This window comes from Helianthus annuus, chromosome 7, assembly GCF_002127325.2.
Source record: "Helianthus annuus cultivar XRQ/B chromosome 7, HanXRQr2.0-SUNRISE, whole genome shotgun sequence".
NCBI lineage: Eukaryota > Viridiplantae > Streptophyta > Magnoliopsida > Asterales > Asteraceae > Helianthus > Helianthus annuus.
In genome coordinates, this window is record NC_035439.2 from 89,181,972 (window position 1) to 89,206,049 (window position 24,078).

Below are 24,078 nucleotides of genomic sequence, written 5' to 3' on the forward strand. Positions count from 1 at the left end.
CTTTGGCTGATAAAACTTGACTGAATATTTATCGGTATTGAAAGGATTGAAGCTTCGTTTGATATTGGAAATGTATCTCGAGTGCTTTGCTTTATGTTCATATGTAAAGACTTCAATCTGTGCCTCATTTTTCGAATTCATGGTGAAAGCCAGTATTTTTCTTACACTACAGTTGAATTCTCTTACACACAACTATTCAACTTAGCAGGTTTGATTCCATATCATATGAGAGCCTAGGGTCAAGTCATATCACCTTTACATTTACCACTCACATTTCATGCAGCAAATGGACAAAAAGCTCAAACAGTCACCTATTACACTAGCAAACGAAAGCTGCATGTAAATTCTGCAAAGATTGTCGTTATTTACAAAGATTGTGACACCATATTGCGATCTTCAATAAGCTTGCAATATGATTCAACGACCTTCAATAACATTGTAACATGATTCTGCGACTTTTTATAAGATTGTCATATGAAAATGCGACCTTCAATAACATTGTTACATCAAACTGCGACCTTCAATAACATTGTTACATGATTCTGCGACTTTATATAAGATTGCTACATGAAACTGCGACCTTCAATAACATTGCAATAAGAATCTGCGACCTTCACAAAGCTTGGTACTTCAAACAGCGACCTTCACAAAAGTTGGTACTTCAAACAGCGACCTTCACAAGGTCGCTGTATCATTCAGCGATCTTCAACATTTTATGCAGCTTTTGGCAGACACTCTGATTTTGTGCAGAAAAGTTACTGAAAGTCGCTGTATGGTTTCACAACTTACCTAAATATGAAAACATAATTCAAACCCACCTAATAACACTCTTTTGTGGTTCAAACCACCTATTTATACAAAAAATTCAATATTCTATTACACCCCTTAATCTTTAGTATGTATTTCATACAGACCTTCAATTTTTTTTCTTTAACACATTACACGTTAAAAAATAGAGTAATTTGATCTATTTCTTCAACCATTTGCTTTTGAGTTATCATAAAACATAAAACTATTACTATAATTATTAATAACCAAACTTATGGTTTGTTCATAGCTTTTTAATAATCGATTATAGTGTCACCTTTTCAGTTATACGTATTATTCAATACAAAAAATTGAATCTGATATCAGTTGGGACACCCGCTGCAACGCGCGGGCATTCCCACTAGTTGTTCATAATTAATCAAGTTTTCTAAGTGTTTCATTAAAGTTGATGAAGTTCTTTTCAGCATAAAAAACCACCAAAGTTTCATTACATGATCCAATATGTCTCTAAGGGCTTACATAAGGTTTTAACCGGATTGTGTTTTCATAAGTTAAACCAAACAAGAACCTGAAATTTCACATAAACCTCTAACGACACGGATTCTAAAATTGTATCATACATATGAACCAAAACGCCAAATATGTAGTGAGTAGACATGAACACCGTTCGTGTAATTGTTTCTTTATGTTTTTCATGTTAACACCTTAAAACTATAAATTTACAAACACTAATAAAGTTGTAAACTTTGTTTTTGTACTATCTTAATACTGTATTTCTTTCCTCATAAAATACATTTTATAACCATTATAACCGTATTTACTAGATAATGATAATAACAACAGGGAATTGGTTACCTAAGTTGCGCTTTAGCATGTTAAAAGCACCAAGTAGACATGCAGGTTTCCATTTTTAAAGCACCATGTGGGTTTGGTATAATTTAAATGAGTTAAATCATAGGTAGACCACATTGATGTTACGAATAAGAAAACTATTAGACCACATACGATACAATCATGAGAGAATTGTAAACTAACAGAAAATGAGTACCATGTTGAAAATTGTCGTCACTTTCGCTGCACCGCGCGGGTAAATGGCTAATGTATATATATAGGGTAAGATTCATGCGAGAACCACCTTTATTGCGAGAACCACCTTTATTGCGAGAACCAATATGAACACAACAAAAAATACCTAAAAAAACCTAACCCCCACCCCACTCCCAAAAAAAACCTAACCCCCCCACCGAAGCTAAAATGCTAAAAACTAAACCCCTAAAAAACTCTTTAAAAAAACACACACACACAATTTTTTTTAATATTTTTTACATTAAAACCGCTACTTTTAGTAGCCCAAAAAAATTTAATTTTTTTTTTGTAACGAAATCCAACGATTTTTTTTATAAAAAATACTAAAAAAAATTGTGTGTTTTTTAGCTATTTTTAGGCATTTTTTGTTGTGTTCACATTGGTTCTCGAGGTTCTCGCAATAAAGGGTGGTTCCTAACGAATCTTTCTCCTATATATATATATGTGTGTGTGGAAAAGATCATGAAAAAACTACATATAGAGAAAACTAGAAAACTAACTAAAAAAGCCTTAAAAACATGCCAATTTTTTTTTTTACAATTTTTTTTTATAAAATCTCTATTTATATTATATATAATTAACACTTAAAAAAAAACTTGTACTACACATGTGCATTATATGCTTAAAGTTAGCGTTCGAGTTTAGTTTAACTTTTAGGGTTAGGTTGTTTGAAGGTTTAGGATTAGATTTTTGGGTGTGTGAGGGAGGGGGGTTTAGGTTTTTAGAGGGTGCGGGTGGGGGTTTAGTTTTTTTTTTTGGGTTTATGTTTACGGTTTAGTTTTAGGTTTTTATTTTTTTTTGGGAGGGGGGGGGTGTTGAGGGTGGGGGTTTAGGTTTTTGGGGGGTGTCGGTGGGGGTGGGTTAGGTGTTTAGACTTTTCTGTATTACTACACATGTGCAGTACAACTTTTTTTTTTTTTTTTGAAAAAAAAAATTATATAAAATTCTTAGCATTTTTTTTATATAAAAATTTCAAAAAAAAATTGTTATGTTTTTTAGGCTTTTTAGTTAGTTTTTTTTTGTTTTCTCATTTAACGTAGTTTTCTTAGGGGTGAGCAAAAGGAAAAACCCGACCCGACCCGAGAACCGATCAAACATAAAATACAGAACCGATTCACTACCCTAAATATAGGGTCGGTTCCGGTCCATAGGTCTAAGTTGGGTTTCACCGTGAAAAGAACCGAGAACTGACCCGACCCGACCCTATTTTATATGAAAAATTGAAACCGATCTAAATACCTAGGTACTTGGGTTCGGGTTGGGTTAGGTATATTTTCGGTTCGGTTCTCAGTTATTTTCGGTCCAGACCTAAACTTGCTCACCCCTAAGTTTTCTCATGATCCATCCCCTATGTATGTGTGCGTGTGTGTATATATATATATATATTGACATTTATATAATACAACACACGATTATATTAATTTAAAAAAAGTTACATAAAATCCTAAAAAAGTTTAAAAAAATCTACTTATTAAATCCTAAAAAATAAAAAAAAAACAACTTAATAAATCCTAAAAAATTTACAAAGTACGGTAAATATTAAAGTGGGGAGCCCAACGAAATTCCGCATTCCCATCGTGCCTATACTCGATCTTCGCGATCTCCACTTGATCATCGTAGGTCAAGTCGCCCGCAAGGATACGGTCGAAGTAAACTTTAGTTTATTACCGAGCTTATACTAAATATTTGGTGTCGGTTTAGTACATATATATTATTTCGTCAATACACACACACACAGATATATATATATATATATATATATATATATATATATATATATATATATATATATATATATATATATATATATATATATATATATATATATATATATATATATATATATATATAGGGTAAGGTTCATGCGAGAACCATCCTTATTGCGAGAACCGCGAGAACCAATGTGAACACAAAATAAAATCTAAAAAAAATCAAAAAAGCACTCAAAATTTTTTTTATTTTTTTTAAATATTTTTTTAACAAATCGCTATATTTAGTTACCAAAAAAAAAACTTTTTTTTTTTCAAGTAACAGTTATCCATGCACATGTGCATATGTATCATTAGTTCAACAAATTCCGTAATACGTTATCAGTAATAGACAATTGCACTTTAATTTACAATACCATCTGTAATACACTACTTTTTACATTACCAATATTCAAAATGCACATGTGCATCATTAGGTATAACCATGATATAACATGTTTTGGTACAAAAAGTTTGTGATTTTGAATGGAGAAGTAGGCCCATATACATGTTTTTTGGTTAGTTATATCTAGTGGTTGATGGTTTGGCTATAGTTGTTACTTTATGATGTAATATGATGATTTGATGGTATAAATGGTGTTGATATACATGTAATAAAGTGAAAATATTGGTAATGGTATTGTATTATGGATGGTAGAAGGTAATGATGTTGTATTATGGATGGTAGGAGGTAATGGTAGTGTATTATGGATGGTATGATATATGAAAGGGAAAGTGTATTCAAAGTAGTGTACCAAAACACCTTATTTCATGTTGATACATATAAATGCACATGTGCATTTCTAATATTGGTAATGTAGAAAGTAGTGTATTATATATGGTAGTGTAAATGAAAGTGCAATTGTCTAATATTTATAATGAGTTACGAAATTTGTCAAAAAAAAAAAAAAATGATACATAGGCACATGTGCATTTTTGTGTATTATGGATGAAATAATAGATGAAAGAGAAAGTGTATTCAAAGTAGTGTACAAAAACCTTATTTTATGCTGATACATATAGATGCACATGTGCATTTCTAATATCGTTAACGTAAAAAGTAGTGTATTACACGTGGTAGTGTAAATGAAAGTACAATTGACTAATATTTGTAATGAATTACGGAATTTGTAAAAGAAATGATACATATGCACATGTGCATGGATAACTGTTACTCGAATTTTTTTTGAATTTTTTTATTAACAAAATATAGCGATTTTTCCAAAAAAAAATAATAGTTAAAAAATAAAAAAAAATTTGGGTGTTTTTTAGATTTTTTTAGGAATTACTGTTTGTGTTCACACTGGTTCTCGCGGTTTTCGCAATAAAGGGTGGTTCCTAACGGATCCTTCTCCTATATATATATATATATATATTTGTTTGTCTGATGCTCGTTTTATCCATTGTCCGCATCCGTGAGTCGGGATATATATGTATTTTCATGTAGTTAACTTTCCAAGTATCGAATCATGCATGCATGCATGCATGTATGTATAAATATCCATATGCATGTTTATACTTTCAAGTATTTAGGAGGTTTTCATGTGTGGTGTATTTGTATTTAGTTAGTAATTCCCTAACTTCTAACACATACACATAATTACACATAAGTATTCAATTATTTATACACATAAGATGAAGTTTTCTAAGTATATTTATATTTTCATGCTAAAAATATATGTATATTCCATTTTAACTTATGGAAATAAACATTAGTGTTTAAGAAAATACTTAGGAGTTTGGGACTTAAACATTTCCATCAAGGTTTGTCTAATCATGATTAAGGTCACTAATCGCGTTTAGTCATTTTAAAAACCTTTATTCCACTAGTTTATCCATTTTACATAAACTTGTTTATGTAAATTTTTAAGATATTTATATTACAAATCATGCTCTTAATATTTTGTAAACGTTATATTTGTCAAAAATCATTCCCATGTTTAGTGTTTAAGTTCATAAATCATGAAGGTGATGATCTTGTTAGATCTAAACATCATTTTAAGCATATACTTGCAAGATCATAATGTTTAAACAACCCACTTTACAATAATCACCAAGTCCATACAAACTACCGTACACTAATCAACATCGTCAACATATAAACACATCATTTAGTAGACTTTTTAAGTTATGTTTAGGGTTTTAAGCTTTATTTTTAATGATGTTAAAGATGATCAAGTTGTACTTTAGTAAACTACTACGTATCATAAGCATAAAAATGGTGTTAAGTAGTCTTACTACTAGCACAAGGCTAGGGTAGAACTTGTAGGAAGAAGATGAAGAAAATATGATGATCTTGATGCTCCTAGTGTTGAGAATAAGCTTCTAGTGCACTTCCAAGACTTAAATCTTCTTAAATCTCCAAAAAGGGCTCCATATACGCTTGTATTAAGTGAGTTATGACGAAGAAAATGGGAGTTTGAGAGTGGGGTGGTGGTGTCGTAAGTTAGAGGGAGGAGTTGGGAGGTTTGTGGGTGTTATTGGTATGTTGAAATGATAAGGAGAAATGGTGTGGTGGGTTATATCTTGTAAGAAATCTTTCAAGTCTCATGAAGTCTTCCATGCCATACTTGCACCCATTATTTTCAACACAAATTCAAAGTATGTGAGTGTGGGTGGGCTCACTTTGGCCGATTTGGGCATGGAGGTGGCTAGGATTTGTTTTTTTTTTTATTTTTTTTATTTTTAATAAACTTTATTTAGACATGTGACATTTAGTTTAGATATTTTGATCATTAGTAGAACTCTTGCATCATTAGGACAATTAATGATGTTTAGGGTAGTAACTAGTCGTAATTAGTTCACTAGGTTAGTGTATTAGGTGTTAAGATCGTAAAAATGCCACTAGTTGAGTTGTCGGATTAATATCGGACAATATGTGAAAGATGCGTGACTATACCGGCACTAAGGTCTTGGAGATACCCTTGATATCGTTATTGGCGTTTGTAACATTTCATATCGTATATGGATCATATAATCTTCAAAAAGGCTGAAATTTTGTTGCGGACAAAGTGTAGTTGTTTAATTATACTCGGATTAGACAATTTAATTTTAGGCGTTTTCCGGAAAGTTAAAGTATTGTGGCAAATGATACCCCTAACTAGGGTTTTTAGTATATATATTTGTGATGAAACGCTTTCGTATCATTCGTTAATTGTTTCAGACCGTTTCTGAACCTCCTGGCATGAATAGTGTGTTCAGGTGAATAGTGTTTTCAGCATTGTTCGCCAACATATTAGGATATAGCAATTCGTTTTCTCGCGACACGACAAAAGTAACAATATCAATTGTCAAGTTTAAGTATGTCCTACCATTGCTAGACTTGTACCTAACTATGTATTTATATTAAGCCACAAATGAACGCAATTAAATGTATATATAGTCGTTAAGTTGTACGAAATTACCATGAATTTTGCCGGTTGTCACATACTCATCATCCGAACTATCACAATCCTCAAAATGACAATGACTGGAGAATCCTGATTCTGTGCGGTTGTGGAATCTTTAACATCAGCTGATTGAGCTTGATTGGAGGATATGTCTTTTTTTAAATCCGAGCCTAGATGCGAATTCCTCAATGTCTAATGAGACTGATGGCTCAACATGAGGCATATCCTCCTCATCAGGCAGCTTGGTATAATTGTGTCTTATTGACGGAGGACACGATTGATACCCAATGCGTTTGACATTACCTTTCTTCTTTTGAATGTCTATGATGTGATCCAACACATATCGTGAGTTGGAACAGTTATCCAACTTAAGTTGGATCACATCACTTTCACACTTTGCACAGGCTAATTCCTTTTTCATTTCCTAGAGCATGTTAATGTAATTGTTAATGGCTGTTGCTTTCATGAAACAGTTTTCGTTAACTCAGACACGTCTTTCTTTAAGGTCTCAATGATGTTTTTAAATTCTTTTTCATATCGTTTTAAAACCATTTAGCCTCTGTGTAACACCCCAACCTGAACAGGCTGACGTGTCACTCATACAGATATCAAAACTAAAACCAATCCATAACGTTGAAAACAAAAGATCCTAATTACATTTTCATTACATTACCGAAATAAAAATAAATCTTTATCTTCACAACACTCTTCACTTATTCCCCACGTTTCCCAAATTACCTGTCAAACAAATAAGACAAACACAAGAAAGAAACTACGGCTGAGCCAAAAAGTTGCCTAGTAACGGAGAAATCAACAGTAAAAGTAAGACAGACATGCAGACAGAAACATGAACGGTACTGACGTCAAACAAGTCTAGATTTTGGCATTGAAACATATACTTATATAACTTGAATTCCAAAACTTATACTGAACAGATAACAGATGCTGAACATAATCAGATGCATATAATCATATCACACATATCATTACAGAGACAAGACATATGTGACAACATATAACATTAAAACAAGTCACGTAATATAGAAGCACCCACGAGCCTAAACAGAGGCATGCATGGCTATAGTCCATGCGCCGAGATGGTGCGTGTAGGCGTACAAACATTATTCCATCTCAACAGGAGTCAGGAGTCAGGAGTCAGAGCTAAGATCGATCTATTCGCCTCTAGGGGCCATGTGCTACACAAGCACAAACTAGAAACGCCGTGAACTTTAGTTACGCACCGTCACGATGAGTGCCATGCCGTTGACGCCCCAACGACAAGTAACTTATAATTGCTCGGGTGACAGAGTACAAAGTGTATCAGAAATAAAAGTATCATGCCATAAGTCTAAAGGGAACATGCAATAATGAGCACAAGGTCTAAGGTCTATTGCATGCTACAATATATACTAGTCTTATAACAATACGAAACAGAGACAAGTAGTGAAAGCATCCGTACTACAAAGTAACGGACTTGAATAATAATACTATGATGAAAAGAAAACAGAATCCGTACCTTAGTTAGCAAGCAAAGCAAAGATCCACAAATCGAGTTGTCCAAAAAAATAGATGCAAACCTAAATCCTATATTTATTCCCAAATAAGACATATGATAAATAATTCGTCTAATCTACCCGTTTGTGAATTTATTCCCGGCGACTAACAACTCGAATCTAATCCTTTATTTATTTTAGTGACTAATGAAAATAATAATAATAAAACCATTCGGGTTCAACTGAATTAGTTGACTTTATTAACCTAACGTATCTCCTCCATCTTACATGTTTAAGAAAACAGCTTTTAGAATTACACTTATTAACGCACCTTTATCATTAAGTTTTCAAAACATGAATTTAAGTTTTCAAAACATGAATTTGGTTTTGTTTTTGCTAAAAAAAAACGTATGTTTATAACTTAAAGAAAATTTAAGTTTGACTTTTAGCTATATAAAAAGTAGTTTCAAATCTTTCTAGACATAATAAGGTTTATAATTAAAATATACTATACATAACATCATTGATTCTTATTTATATGCTTATTTATATTTCATGGTAAAAAAATGTCTTCTACTCCATTATGACCAGGTAGGGAATCTAAAAGACAGTCAAGTTCTACAATTTTAGTTCACATCTTTTCTATGCATTTGTATACTATGAAACATACGACGAACAGATTACATTGATTCATAGAAATAAAAACATATCATACGATATATATATAAATATATATAGATCTGTTGATTCATACTTAAACTATTAACAAGGAATGCCTTTTTTTTGTTCACAGATCCTAACCGATTAATAGCAAACAGAGAGTAAACCAAAACACTTTTCAAACCCACATATGCTAGGTTTAAAAATTTTTTATGTAATATAGTTTTTAGTAGCCGGAAACAAATCGGTCCTTAGTTTAAGTTCGAACCAAAAAAAAGGAGGGCTATACCGTACCTTTTTCTGATGAGCGGACAAAAGTATTATTTTCGTGAAGACGATTAGCGTATTCGGTGACAGGTACACACGGAAGGCGGCGCCAATGACCACGGGTTCATGGTGACCAATTGTGGGGCTGTGGCGGTCACGACGGAGTAATGATGGTGGTGCGGAGTCGCCAGACGTGTTTTCCTCGCTTGGTGTGTCGGCGCAATATTTCCAGCGACTAGAACTCCAGAGGCTTTTCGCGAGTGATGTTAGGGGTCGTGGTGGTGTCGAACTGTGGCGGTAATCAAACCGAGGACAGTGAGTGGTGGTGGCTGTCAAAGTCGCAACAGACCGCTGGTTCGAACCAGCCAGACTGTGGCGTTGCGGCTGCTGTACGCTGCGGCGAGTCGTGGTCGTGTGGAAGCTAGTTGCAGATCAGAGGCTTCAGATGACGACGGAGTTATGGTGACGAACGGGACGTGCGACGATCGTGGCTTGTGAAATTGAGGTTTCGTGGGCAATGAAAGAATCTGAATTGGTATAAACTGTTGTTGATCGAAGAGTCATCCCAACATATCGGTGGGTTAGTTTGAATGTGATAGTGTTTTCAAATCTAAAGGAAAATGTAGCCAAAGAGATAAGGAAGAGATATTGCCGCAATGTGATGAATTCCAAAATATGCTTAGTTATAATTAAATGTATATTTTATTTTCCTTCTTTTATTTATTTATTTTTTCAATTACGTAACACACACATGCATATGTAAACAAATAGGTTTTTTTTTCATTATTGTAATTTCTATTATTAGTGAATTTTATATAGGTATGAATATTACACTCTGTGCATTTTGAAAGGTCGACAATCAAGTGTTGATTGTGGTTAAATGTCAATTCAAATTTACTTTCTAACTCAGACAGTTTACCTTCTAATTCAGAACATTTATTGCAATTAACACACCTAGAACAGGTAGAATTATCAACACTTACCTGACTTGATTCACCCTCAGACATCCGCGCTTGAACTTGAACATTCTTCATCTGAACCAACAACCTCTCTCTCTCTCTCTCTCTCGATAGACCTTCTGATCCATCCGCGCTTGAACTTGAACATTCTTCATCTGAACTCCCGCCGTATCCCGAACTGTCATCATTTCCCGAAGTTCACCATCGTTGACATTCTTGACAATTTCAGCATAAAACGCAGTTCTTGTTTGACTGTCATTTCTTAACTTTACGGTCTGATCACAAATGAGAGAAGATTTAGCCCAATAATCGATTTTTTGTGGTGGAAGGTTATTTGATGGCATAGGAGACTGAACCCAAGACATGCCAGGTTTACTTTGATGAGCAAGAGCATTTGAAGATTGAGATCCTAAAAGTGCTTGACCCCATGTCGAAGAATCGAATTGTTGTGGCGGGTTTGCGTTCTTTGACCAATCCCACGGGTTTGTTGCCATTTATCCGATATTAAACTTGTGAAAAATCTCTAAGTGCAGAAACATTTTTTTTCCAAATGGATTTTTGGTCGTAGAAGGTAATGACTTGGGTAGACTTCATAAGCAGAGAGATCCCCACCGATGATGTGCTTCCATGACTTGTAATAACCCAAAGGATCTTGTTTCTGGTTTCCATCATCATAGACAGGGCTAATACCATACTCCCTTACATTTGCATAATCTGGTCCTTCACCACCATATCTGAGACGGTCAGCATTAGATGGAAACCAATATTTTACACTAAAGTGAATGCTAACTTCATCACCATCTTCAAACTCATTTTTCCCAAACATCCAATGGCTTAACCATACCACAACAACTTCGTCACCATGTTCAAACGCATCATATTCTGGTACAAGATACATCATAGGCTGGTATGTCCAGGAGGAGTTCTTTGTCAGATTCATTATTTCAATTCTTGAAGGACCAACTTCCTCCATGCTTGAAATTGTATGCACAATGCACACATTTAACCCTTGAATCTTACCATTTTTAGGAGATGATTGAAAGGTAAACGATGACCTGTTGCTTCTCTGAGTGAACCAGTTGGGAACCTCTTGCCCTTGAAGATATGTGCTGAATATTCCATATTCATAAAGCATCTGGGAGTCACATCAAAGTTTTATTAGCTTATAAATTCATTTTAAAAGGTTAAAATTACACACATAAAAATAGAAATCCACCTGTGCTGGAAGTATTCTTCCTGCCAAAAAGTAGGCTCCTCCACAATCGAACACGGCCTTCGAAATCCGGAAGTGGTTCAAATATGATATATCAATCCAACCCAAACTGTGTAGTATCTTTTCATCAATTTGTGATAAAGTTTGAATTTTGAACCTGGACTGAATCTCAGTCATGGTAAATGTATTGAAATAAACAATTCTAGGTAGACCTGTCTGTTCTGAATGAAATGTTACTTCTTCCAATGAGTGGCAATAGAATAACTCCAAAACCATTATTTGCATTGGAGCACACAAGACTGTTTTCAGATTCCTACACCTATGAAAACTAAGCTTCCTCAGCCTACTAAGGCTTCTCACACAATCGGGCATGGAATCAATTGGATTTCTATCTAAATACAAATACTCCAACATTGAAAGGCTACTAAAATCCACCGGAAATGATTCATTAGACAAATTACAGTTTGCAAGAGACAACGTTACAAGTGATCTTGGTAAAGAACTCACAAAGGACTTGGGACTTCTTGGTACCATGGTAGAGGAAGAAGACCCATGAGAATTCATGTTAATATTGTCAGCCTTTAGAACTTCAAGTGATTCCATATCCTTTATTTCAACTGGGAATTCACCAAGATTTGAACAACCATCTATTACAAGTTGAGTAAGGTTCTTTAACTTTCCTATGCTTTTTGGAAGTTGCTTCAACTTGTTGCATTCACTCAGATCAAGGACTTTAAGATTTTGACAATAATTTCCAATAGACTCACATACCTCAACTAGACTTGTACATCTTGCAAGTGTCAACCTTTCAAGTAAAGGGAAACCAGAGAAGTGACCCACTCTAATAAGCTCATGACAACTACTGAGAGTAAGAAACTTTAGTGACCTGAGCAGCTGTTGAATTTATAAATAAATAAATAAAATTAGGGAAAATGTCATAGAAATGTAACCAAGTTTGCCAAGTGTTCTAATTAAGTCATCCAAACTTTTTTTTGTCTTTCTAAAGTAACTACATTTTAACTCAATGTTCTCATAGTATGTAATTACCAGGTAACCAGGTTACTATTTTTTTCTTTTCTTTTTGGTTTTCTTTTAATGTTTACGTGGATATTATTTAAGGATTTTATAAAATTAAAATATATTTTAAACCCTAACAAACCTTGGACCTCTCAATTTTCAATCGTCTATCAAATTGAAAAGAACATGTTTTTATTTTGTGGATTTGATTTGCATGATTCAATCAACGTGGCTTCTTGAATTTTATTTCTTCTAGTTTATGTTCTGGTCTTCTCTGCATCTTCATTGCAATATCATTGAAATCAATGTTGAATCACTTGAATGGTTGAATTCCATTTTGGAACCATATTGAAATCACTGCAATTTCTTCTATTTGTGATTTACAAATTTAAAAATGTGATTTTTTGGAACCAGTGCTCCATTTTGAACGTACTGGATCATAAATTTTGGAACCAAACTGGAATTCCATTTTATGATTCAAACGATACACAAAATGTTTTGATTATTTAATAAATTTTTTCGAATAAAAATATGATTTTTTATTGAAAATTTCATGTTATTATTTATATTTCCCACATCCTATTAATCATCATCATCATCATCATACTCAGTATATCCCACCAATAGCAAAGCTAAGGTAGGGTCTGAGGAGGGTGAGATGTAGACAGCCTTACCTCTACCCGTAGGAATAGAGAGGCTGCTTCCAATGAGACCCCCGACTCGATTGTAGTTTTGCATCAAGCCTTGGACATAAAGCACATAACACTCAGCAAGTGAGACAAACGCCGATTAGTGCATGTACCCCCTTGTCTTTTGGCTATCAACACCACCACATGATGCATGATTAACCATCCCCCTCTTTTAACGTTATTTTCACGAAATTAGTAAAATAAGGTTAAAATTAGTGCACTTTCATTTTGCCCCCCCCCCCCCCCCCAACATATATACATTATATGAGCATACCGCAAGCGGGGCGTAACCTGACACATCCTATTAAAAAATTATAAAAAGTAATCCAACCTGACACATCATCGTTGGTAACCTGGTAACCTGATAATTACGTAATATTAGAACAACAAATGAAACTTTAGTGACTTTAAAGAGACAAAAAAAGTTTCAGTGATTTAATTGGAACAGATGTCAAACTTGGTTACATTTCTACAAAGTTAGTGTTGCAAAGATACTTTGATGAACAAAATAAGTAGAAACTTGAGATTTTAGTACCTTGCACTTCTTCCAAAGCTGTTGCAGTTTGCTATTAGACATGTCAAGAACTATAACATTCTCCATTTGTAACTCTGAAGGTATATAACTCAAAGGGAATCCATGCATGCATAACCATCTTAAACCTTGAGGAAAATTCTTGTAGGATCCACTGAGTTGTACATAGTTCAGTTGGAGTAGTCTTAAGTTATGCATCTCACTTAAAGCCAGTGTATCAAAGTCACCTTTTGGTTCACAAAATGTGGACAGCTTTCCCAAAACCAAACCAACTAACCACCAAATAACTGAGAGTAGCAGCGTGTGATCCAAATTGAATGATCGAACTGATCTAAACCCAAACTTTTGCATATTATCATTACTCAGTTCTTTCCATGTTTCATTCCTACATGTTCTCATGTCAAGGACAAGTCCTTGAATTACTGATGTCCCCTAAGAATAAAAGAAACAAGAAATGATTAAAGAAATCGTGTGTACACACATACATTACAAATAATTAATCAAAGTACACATAACAGGTATACATGATTACCTTTTTATTTTGCAACACATGTAAACACTCCTCATGATGCCATAATATACTACGCTTCCACTGCTCCTTAGTTGATTCTTGGTGAACTATATCTCTCCCCATGTCTTGAAGTAGTTGATGCATCATCAACGTATCATTTGATCCTACAGTGAGAAGGCATCTATTGATAAGAATCTTTATCCCAGATGATTTGCCTATATCACAGGCTTTGAGTATTTCTTCAGTGAGCTTTCTATCTTCTCCAACGAATAAACAAGCAATGTATTTAAACAGTTCCTTGTCTTTTTCAGAAGGCAAAGTGTCAAAACTTATTTTCAGGACATTTTTAATATCTGGATTCATTTCTTTCCCTAGTGATTCTAAGATATCCTCCCATGTCGCGTCTTCACTACGGAAAGAACTGCCCAAAACTTTAAGAGCCAACGGATGTCCTTGGCAATATTTTACAACCTTCATTGACAGCTTTTTGTCACCTTCATTGGGTTCACCATGTCCACAGGCGTGCCAATTTAGAAGCTGAAGAGATTCCTCATCATCTAAGCCTTGAAGCAAGTGCTTCATATGATTTATTCGAACTTGTGTTTCAAATAGCCTGCACTTTTCTGTTAACGAACCATTTTTAGACGTTATAATGAGTTTGCTTCCCCGGTGAAGGCCTTTTGTCCCAATTAACACATCCAACTGCTCAAACTTATCTATACCATCAAGGACAAGAAGAGTTCTATTCGTAAAAAGTGAATTTTCAATATGAAAGGTGCCTTCGTGAACATTGTTTATGTCCATATAACTTCCTGCTCGCATATCTTTAAGAAGTTGTTTCTGTAAATCAAGTAATCCATTTGGTTGTCTACATCTCCTTTCGATGTCCTCAAGAAAACAGCTTCTTTCAAAGTCAAGATAGTGCAACTGAAAGACATAGTTTGATAAATATGTCTTTCCGATTCCAGCCATTCCCCATATTGTGAGAATTTCAGTGCTTTGCTGGGATCTGGCTTTCAAAAATGAAGTGATGATCCTAACTGAAGACTCCACTCCAATTAGATGCGGGATTTTACTCCTTTTCTCTAGACGCAATCTGCTAGCTATCTCTTTGACAATTCCTTCAATAAGTATTGTCTCTCGCCTGGAACCGATTCCAATTACAACAAAAAGTTAAAAGTAAATTGATAATGATAAACTCATCATACCATAATCAAATTACAATTCATGTGTAACTTACTTGACTTTATCAGATATGAACCAACAACTCATGTATTTAGATATTTTTAAATCACAATTTGAACATGCAAAATTATTATCCACTAAATAAATCTCTAGGGTTGCAACTCAAAAGCAATCAAATAACAGGATGACAAAATTACCTGCCATTGGTTTCTACCCCTTTCATATCAGCAACTTCAGTTAGGGCTTTCTTCCATTTCTCTATCTTGTGAGCCAATTGACTTCGTTTCTCTAAATTCATCTCCATTTCCATCCTCTGTGTATGCTCTGCCATTGCATCTCCGAAGCTGTTTCGTTGCTTCCTGACATCGGAAGGCTTAACATGATAGAAGATGGGGAAAACAATATGTTTGGGTTGCTCCATGATGAGTGCCAGTTCATCAAGGCACCAGGTGGAAGAAGCGTAATTCTTGGACAGCACGATAATAGAAGCCCTAGAGGACTTGATTGCCTTCTCTAATTCCGGTTTTAGAAAGTCTCCGATCTGGATCTCCGCATCATCGAAGAACATGTCCATGGTGGTTTCCCGCAGTGCTTTGAGGAGATGATCAGTGAAATTATGGCGAGTATCCGCACCTCTAAAGCTTAAAAATACATCATAATCGTAAGCTGATGAATAAGAAGATTGTTCTGTAATTTCAGTAAGAACAACCATGGTGAATAATGATATTGGATTCGTCACTGGTTTCTTATTTGATAATGTAAATGGAGTGTGAAGCAAATGGTTGGTTGCTATTTATGATCAGATATATTGATAATGTAAATGGAGTGTGAAGCAAATGCTTGGTTGCTATTTATGATCAGATATAAGGTTGACTCAAAAGTCGCCTTCTAAATTCTTTCTTGTAAAGTTCCTATTCTTTGATAATCGGGTAAATTATACTTTTCGTCGTTTATGTTTGTACCGGATTACAATGGATAACTTTTAGCTTCAATAATTACAGGCACGGTTCTTTATTTACAAAACTCACTACACCTTACGTCCTTTAGCACTAAGTACGTTAAAATTTCAAGTTAAGTCTAGTCACATAAGGGTATTATGGTCATTTCACGCTTTTATTTAAATGTTTCTTAATAAACCAGCTTCAATAATTCAAAGTCCCTAATCGCTATGTTTAAACACCAAAATGTGCAATTTCTTGTTAAACTCAAATCATCAAATCATCAAAAACATATCAAGCTTATTAAAATCACTTTAGACTTTGATATTTTTGTTCGATCCTTATGATTTCGTATCTGAATAATAACACCCAAATATGTTTCAGGTCCTCCTTCAACCTACAATCATAACCTCATTAATACAAAAAACTTCAACTTGATGATCTTCACCTTTTATGTTTTCAACATATTTTTACAGAGAAATATGTTTCAAGTCCTCCTTCAACCTGCCTCAGATCTAAACCTCAGATTTGCGCAACAGTCTCTCCGACACTCCCACCACCTCATCGCTACCGTAATCTGCAACAACCTCTCCACTATCATCTCCAGTAACATATTCGAGCCCTAAAATCGGTTTGTATAAAATGCAATACTTTAAAAGGTTTGTATTGAAGCTCCAACGAGATGCTTGGTGTGAGGGTCGAGAAGATGCAGTCGGTTGTCTCAGATGACCCACTATCTTTTCCGGTCGGTTGTCTCCACAACCTACAAACACGTTTTTTATTTCAGCCAGAGACAGAGATGATGCAACCTATTTTGATTTAGGGTTTGGTTTGGGGATTTGGGGGTTTTAGATTAGGTTAGTGGGGATTGTGGTGAAGATGAAGGGAGAGAGAGAGAAAGAAAATGGTGGCAGTGGTGGATCGGTGGCGGATCGGTGGTGCTGGCATACGTCGGTGGTGGTGGTGTGGCTCGATTTGGTAGTGGCGGCTGGGATACGGTGGTGGTGGTGATGGAGGTTGGTTGACGAGAGAGAGGGGTGTTGAAACGATGAAGAAAATGACCACTTATATGGATTTATGTGCATACATTTATAAATTTTTTATCTTTTTTTAATATATGGGTAAAATTACCAATCTGCTCTCATGTGCAAGGCATATGACTAGACTTAACTGAAAAATTTGGCCTTGTTACTATTAGGGATAGAATTTTATAGCTTATGGATCTCGGATCCTCAAGTGTAGCTTGGATCACGGATCCTCAGTTCAGTTTGAATTAAGGATCCTCAGAAGATGCTGCAAGGATAAGGATCCAGGATCCTCATTATTATCCTAACACTAACAATTGTTTCCATATTTTTGAACTTGTTTTGAAGGTGTATTCGAATAAGACTTGGTCCAACCGAGATTCTAGGGGAATATGCTTGATAATTCTGCACGTGCAAGGACTCAATGACCGTTATGGTGATCGTGGGGAGCTTGCACCATTTTCGGATAGTTAGTTAGTCTAGATAGTTTCTAATTTTAAAGGGGATACAAGCTTGATTTATTATTATTAGCAACACTCACACACAACTCTCGAGCTCTTTGCAACTTATTGGCGATTACACACTTTTACACACTAGCAATCCTTGTACCAACCTTGATATCATCCCAAGTTGTAAACTTTGTTTGTTTAATATAGTTGGTGATCGGTAGTTTCCATCACCCGATGTTTTTTTTTACGCCGGAGATCATTCATTGATCAACGGCTTTTTCCTCGTATAAATCCTTGTGTTGATCATTCATCTCATTCATTTGTTATTTGCACAATTGTTCAATTAACCAAGCATCATACCTCACAAAAATCAGATTTGGTTACATTATCCTTGTGTGATTTTTTACCTAAACAGTTTGGCGCCCACCGTGGGGCAATCGGTGCTTCATTCTTGAAAAATTTTGTTCATTTCGTTCATTTCTGTTCATTACCTTCAACCACATGGCTTCTCATGCGAATAACACTTCAAGCTCCATGCCGACAATCACTTCTTCACAGGGCATTCCACCTTTGCCTCCTGTCCCTTCTGGATCCCAGAAGAATGCTGAGAATGCTGCGAAGAAGACAATCCCCGTTTTCTCAAAATCAACCATTGTTGTTTCTTCTGGTCCTACTAACAATGATCTTTATTCTTTGATTTTGCAGATGAAGGATTACATGCAGCAACAGGACAAAACTAATGACAAGATCCTTCGAGAAATTGATGAAATCAAGAAATTGAAGAGATCAACGGAGGATCACTCTCCACTGGTGCCTAGATCACTGGATTTCGACACTCCAGCTACAACTGCCCAGCATTCTACAGCATCAGGTGTCCAGCATCAGGGAGGATCATCAATTATGCACTATGGATCATCGGCAATGAAGTAGGATCATCAAGGATCCTACTTCCAGCCTTCAGGATCCTCTCTTCAGCCTCAAGGATCCTCTTTCCAGCATCAAGGATTCTTCTCTAGTTCGGGAGGATACATGGGGACGCGGTCAATTCAAGGATCCTACTCTTAATACCCAGGATCCTCATCTCAGGCTCAAGGATCCTCATCTCAGGTTCATGGATCCATGGAGTATCCTCCAAGACCTTCAGCTCCGATGCATACTGGATCCAACATCTTTCAGGATCAAGGATCCTTAAGGAGTCAACAACCCAGAAGTTCAGAAATTCATGTGGGAGACTTCATTCTAATGCAGACTATTGCTTCATCTGGTCCCTCGATCATGCCAGAATCACACCAATTTAGATTCACATCAGAAATTCCAACCTTGAATCCGTCAGGAGGTAACACTTTAAATACATCATATAATGCTAACCATGGCTTTGTGCAGGAACCAGGAATCAACCAAGCTATGGCAAAGGAGTTGCAAAAACTCAAGGATATGATATCCATTGTTCCAGGAGTGATTAAATCCATTCCTGAGATTCCAGATGGGAGTCACAGAGTGTCACGCTTTGCACCACCCATATATGATGCAGAGATACCAAAAAGGTTTCAAACACCAAACATGAATCTCTATGATGGCATAACTGATCCAAAAGAGCATGTAGCTCAATACAGGGAGAGAATGGAGATCAATCCCATTCCTGAAAGGTTAAAAGAAGCATGTATATGCAAGGGTTTCAGATCCACACTGACAGGATCAGCTCTTAAATGGCTGCTAAGTCTTCCCCTTACTCTATTACTTCATTTGCTAATCTAGTTAACTTGTTCAATAGCCAATTTTCATGTAGTAGGAGATTTGAACGATTAACTAGTGATCTATATAGGGTAACACAAGGTCATAATGAATCACTTAGAGATTACATAACTAAATTCAGTAGAGAATCCTTAGAGATTCCTAATTTGGATATTGCTATAGCTGTAGAGGCTTTTAAAATGGGGTTACTTAAGGATTCACAATTCTATGATGATCTTGTCATGACCCCTTGCAGGAATCTTGATGAAGTAAGAAACGGGGCCCTTAGATTCATCCGTTTAGAGGATGATAAAAGGATCCAAGAAAGACTGTCAGGATCCTCAAAGCAGGAAAAGCAAGGATCCCATTTCAGGAACAACAAATCTAAATCGTACAACAAGTCTGATAATCAAAATGTGCATGCTGTGGAGCAAGAAGAGGATGAAGAGGATTACCCTCCTATTTCTAAATATTGTTTTGCTGTTGATAACAATGAACTAATCTTGGCTATGCAGAATCTAGGTGATAAAGCTAGATGGCCTAGAAAGAATGACAAGCCGGCTGCCACAAAAGATAAATCCAAATGGTGTGCCTATCATGAAGATTTTGGTCATCTTACTAATGAATGTATAGCACTCAAGAAAGAGATTGGTTACCTGTTAAGCAAATGATATTTGAAGGAGCTTCCAAAAAGGGCTCCTGCTCCTCCAGCTGATGCCCAGATTATCAACTTTATCTCCGATGGATCAGATATATGTGGCCCTTCCTTTTCAGCAGCTAAGAGGCATGCTAAAGAGACAAATATGGAGAATGGGGATAGGCCTATTCGAACCTCCATCCTTACACAGGATAAAGTCATAACCTTTGATGAGGATGACCGTGTAGATATTCAGGATCCTCATCATGATGGTCTTGTTATTACATTATTTATTTCTAACCATTTTGTTCGCAGGATTCTCATAGATGGAGGAAGCTCAGTGAACATTATTCAACTTGATGTCCTCAAGAAAATGAACATTCCTGAATCAGAAATTATCCCAAGATCATCAGTTCTTGTAGGATTCAGTGGAGAAACCAAGAACACATTGGGGGACATTAAGCTTCCCATTTACATAGAGGGAGTTAATTCTTTTCAAAAATTTTGTGTCATAGATTGCTTATCTTGTTGCAATGTTATCCTTGGCAGGCCATGGATACATGATATGAAAGTAGTTCCATCTACCTATCATCAATGTGTTAAACTCCCTACTCCATGGGGGGTGGTGAAGATAGAAAGTGATCAACAAGAAGCCAAGAATTGTTACACTTCATCGATGAAGCCAGCCACAAGACCTAGGGAGGCATAGCAATTAAAGTATCCTCCAAGAGATGTCCAGCAGGAGAGAGAACAAGATGTTAAAGATATCCTGATGGATCCTTAGGATCCTGAATCCAAAGTTTTTATAGGATCCGGGATCCTCGATAATGTTGAACATGATTTAGTATCCTTCTTAAAAAGGAGAAAAGCTACCTTTGCTTGGAAGCACGAGGATATGACAGGTATTTCTAAAGATATTATTACTCATAAACTTGGCATTGACAGGTCATTCAAACCCATACATCAGAAGAGGAGAAAGTTTGCACATGAGAGGAATGCCATCATCCAAGAAGAGGTAGGTAAACTGCTTAGAGCAGATATGATTAGAGAGGTAAAGTATCCAAGGTGGTTAGCCAATGTGGTTGTTGTTCAAAAGAAAAATGGAGGGTATGTGTCGATTTCACTGATTTAAATAAGGCATGTCCCAATGATCCTTTCCCATTACCCCACATTGACTCCATGGTGGATGCTACTGTGGGTCATGAGTTGTTGACTTTCATGGATGCTTCATCTGGATTCCAGCAAATTTAGATGGAACCATCTGATCAAGAAGATACATAATTTATGACCCCTACTGGTATCTATTGTTATATTGCTATGCCCTTTGGACTAAGAAATGCAGGTGCTACATACCAAAGGCTAGTAAATATGATGTTTAAAGAACAAATTGGACACACAATGGAAGTCTGTATTGATGACATGGTGGTTAAGTCCAAGAGAGCTGAGGATCACCTTAGCGATTTGGGAGAAGCATTTGATATCCTTGATAAATTCAACATGAAATTGAATCCTTCCAAGTGCCACTTTGGTGTAAAAGCTGGCAAGTTCCTAGGTTATATGGTGACAAGAAGAGGGATAGAGGCAAGTCCAGAACAAATCAAGGCGATTGTGAATATTAAGTCTCCTGCCAATGCCAAGGATGTGCAAAGATTGACAGGAAGGATCGCAGCCTTGAACAGATTCATCTCAAAGTCGTCCGAGAAATGCAAAGAATTCTATGACATCCTGAGAAAGAATAAAAAATTTGAGTGGACTCAAAAGCATGAGAATGCTCTCAAGGCCCTTAAGGATTACCTATCCTCAGCTCCAGCCTTAATGAAACCAGGAAAGGGGGATATATTATCCTTATACTTGGCAGTCTCTTCTAAGGCAGTAAGTGCAGTACTTGTTAAGGATCATGAAGGTACTCAATATCCTGTATACTATGTAAGTAAAAGTCTACTTGATGCTGAGTCCAGGTATTCTCATTTAGAAAAACTTTTTCTTGCTTTAATCATGGCATCTACTAAATTAGACCATTATTTTGAGACTCATCCTATTATTGTTAAGACTTTCCTATTAAGAATGTCCTCAGAAAACCTGAAATGTCAGGAAGGATGGCAAAGTGGGTAGTCAAGCTTAGTGCTTATGATATCATATATGAACCAAGAACTGCCATCAAATCCCAAGCCTTAGCTGACTTTGTGACTGATTTCAGTAGTGGTCTACAAAGAGAGGCTGAATTGGAAGTTCAACAACTTGAAGAGACTAAGGATCCTTGGATACTTTTCACAGATGGGGCTTCAAATGTCAAAGGAACTAGACTAGGCATATGTTTTGGTCAAAAATCACACAAGGATAACACAACCAAATCCGATTTTGTGAGGTGTGATGCTTGAATTAATGGACAAATGTATGAACAATGTATGATTGAAATGAAATGAATGTGTGACACAAGGATTTATACGAGGAAAAAGCCCTTGATCAAGATATGATCTCCGGCACAAAAAACCTCGGATAGTGTAAACTATCACTATCAAGTATATTGAATAAACAAGTTTACAACTTCGGAAGTATTGAGCTTGATACAATGAGTTCTAGTGTGTTCGAGAGAATTTGCAGAAGTGTCGTACGTAAACCAAGTGCAAAAAGTGTTTCTAAATTAAGCTCAATACACCTTTAATCTTTGCTAAAAATATCCTAACTAACTATCCGAAAAATCCGCCCATCACCCACGATCACCACCAACGGCAACTAGCTTGTGCACATGTTAAAAATGTAGAGCATATTCCCCTGGAATCTCGCATGGAATAAGTCCTTTCCGAAATATACCTGTAAAACAAGCCAAAGGCGATGGAAACAATTGTTAAGTTAGAGTAATAATGAGGATCCTGAATCTTTATCCCCGCAGCGTCTCCTAAGGATCCTTAATTCAAACTGAAATGAGGATCCGTGATCCATGCTACACTTAAGGATCTGTATCCATAGGCAGTAAAATTCTATCTCTAACAATTTCCCCCAAACATGACTAGTTGATATCCAATTAGATAGTCATGTTTGAATGAAATTCGGACTAGCCGTTACTTGGAGATATAGCCGTTGCCAGGCTTACGTCAGCGAGGGTCATCCCTGCAACAAACAATGATTATAAATAGGATAGAGATAGGGGTGATATTTTGCATTTAAATTCAAGAATTTCTCCCTTTAAATCTTCATTCGAAGACTGCAACATGTATTCTTTCTTCCCTTCTCTCTAAATCCTTCTCTTCCTGATCCTCTGTTTTCTGAAAATCATGACGAAGATGGCTACTCGCTCCTCCCCTGCTAAAAATCCTGATCACCACAACCCCCTTAAAAGCCAGAGTTTAACCAAAAACCTTCAATGGAGCTGTGCCGGTTCACCGATCCTGACATTGATCGGTTACGTTCATGCTTTCCTGATGGCACCATCTTCCGTCCATTCGATTCTTCTACCAAGAGTGACTCCGTTTCAGACATTTGGATCACTTTCCCTTCAGCTCCCTTTCTAATCGGATTCACCTATCCCTTCCCTACTCTAACAGAAGGGTTCTTCACACAAACTGGCCTCTGTTACATACAAGCCATGCCAATGGTGTGGAGGATCCTCTACACACTAGAGCACATAATAGAGCAGGAGGGTGTTGACATAGGGATGTCTGAACTTAGTCAGTTGTATAACCTTGTCAGTCATGGCTCTTATCGATACCTTTTCAAATGCAAACCTGAATAACCTCACCCGATCTTGAAAGCCACCAAAAACGATACTAACTGGAGGAATCAA

At 36.0% G+C, this 24,078-nt stretch overlaps 1 pseudogene; it reads right to left on the reverse strand.

The window, feature by feature from the left end:
* Positions 1 to 11,246: 11,246 nt before the first annotated feature.
* On the reverse strand, positions 11,247 to 16,229 carry LOC110916721 (annotated as a pseudogene).
* Between the last annotated feature and the right edge of the window lie 7,849 nt (positions 16,230 to 24,078).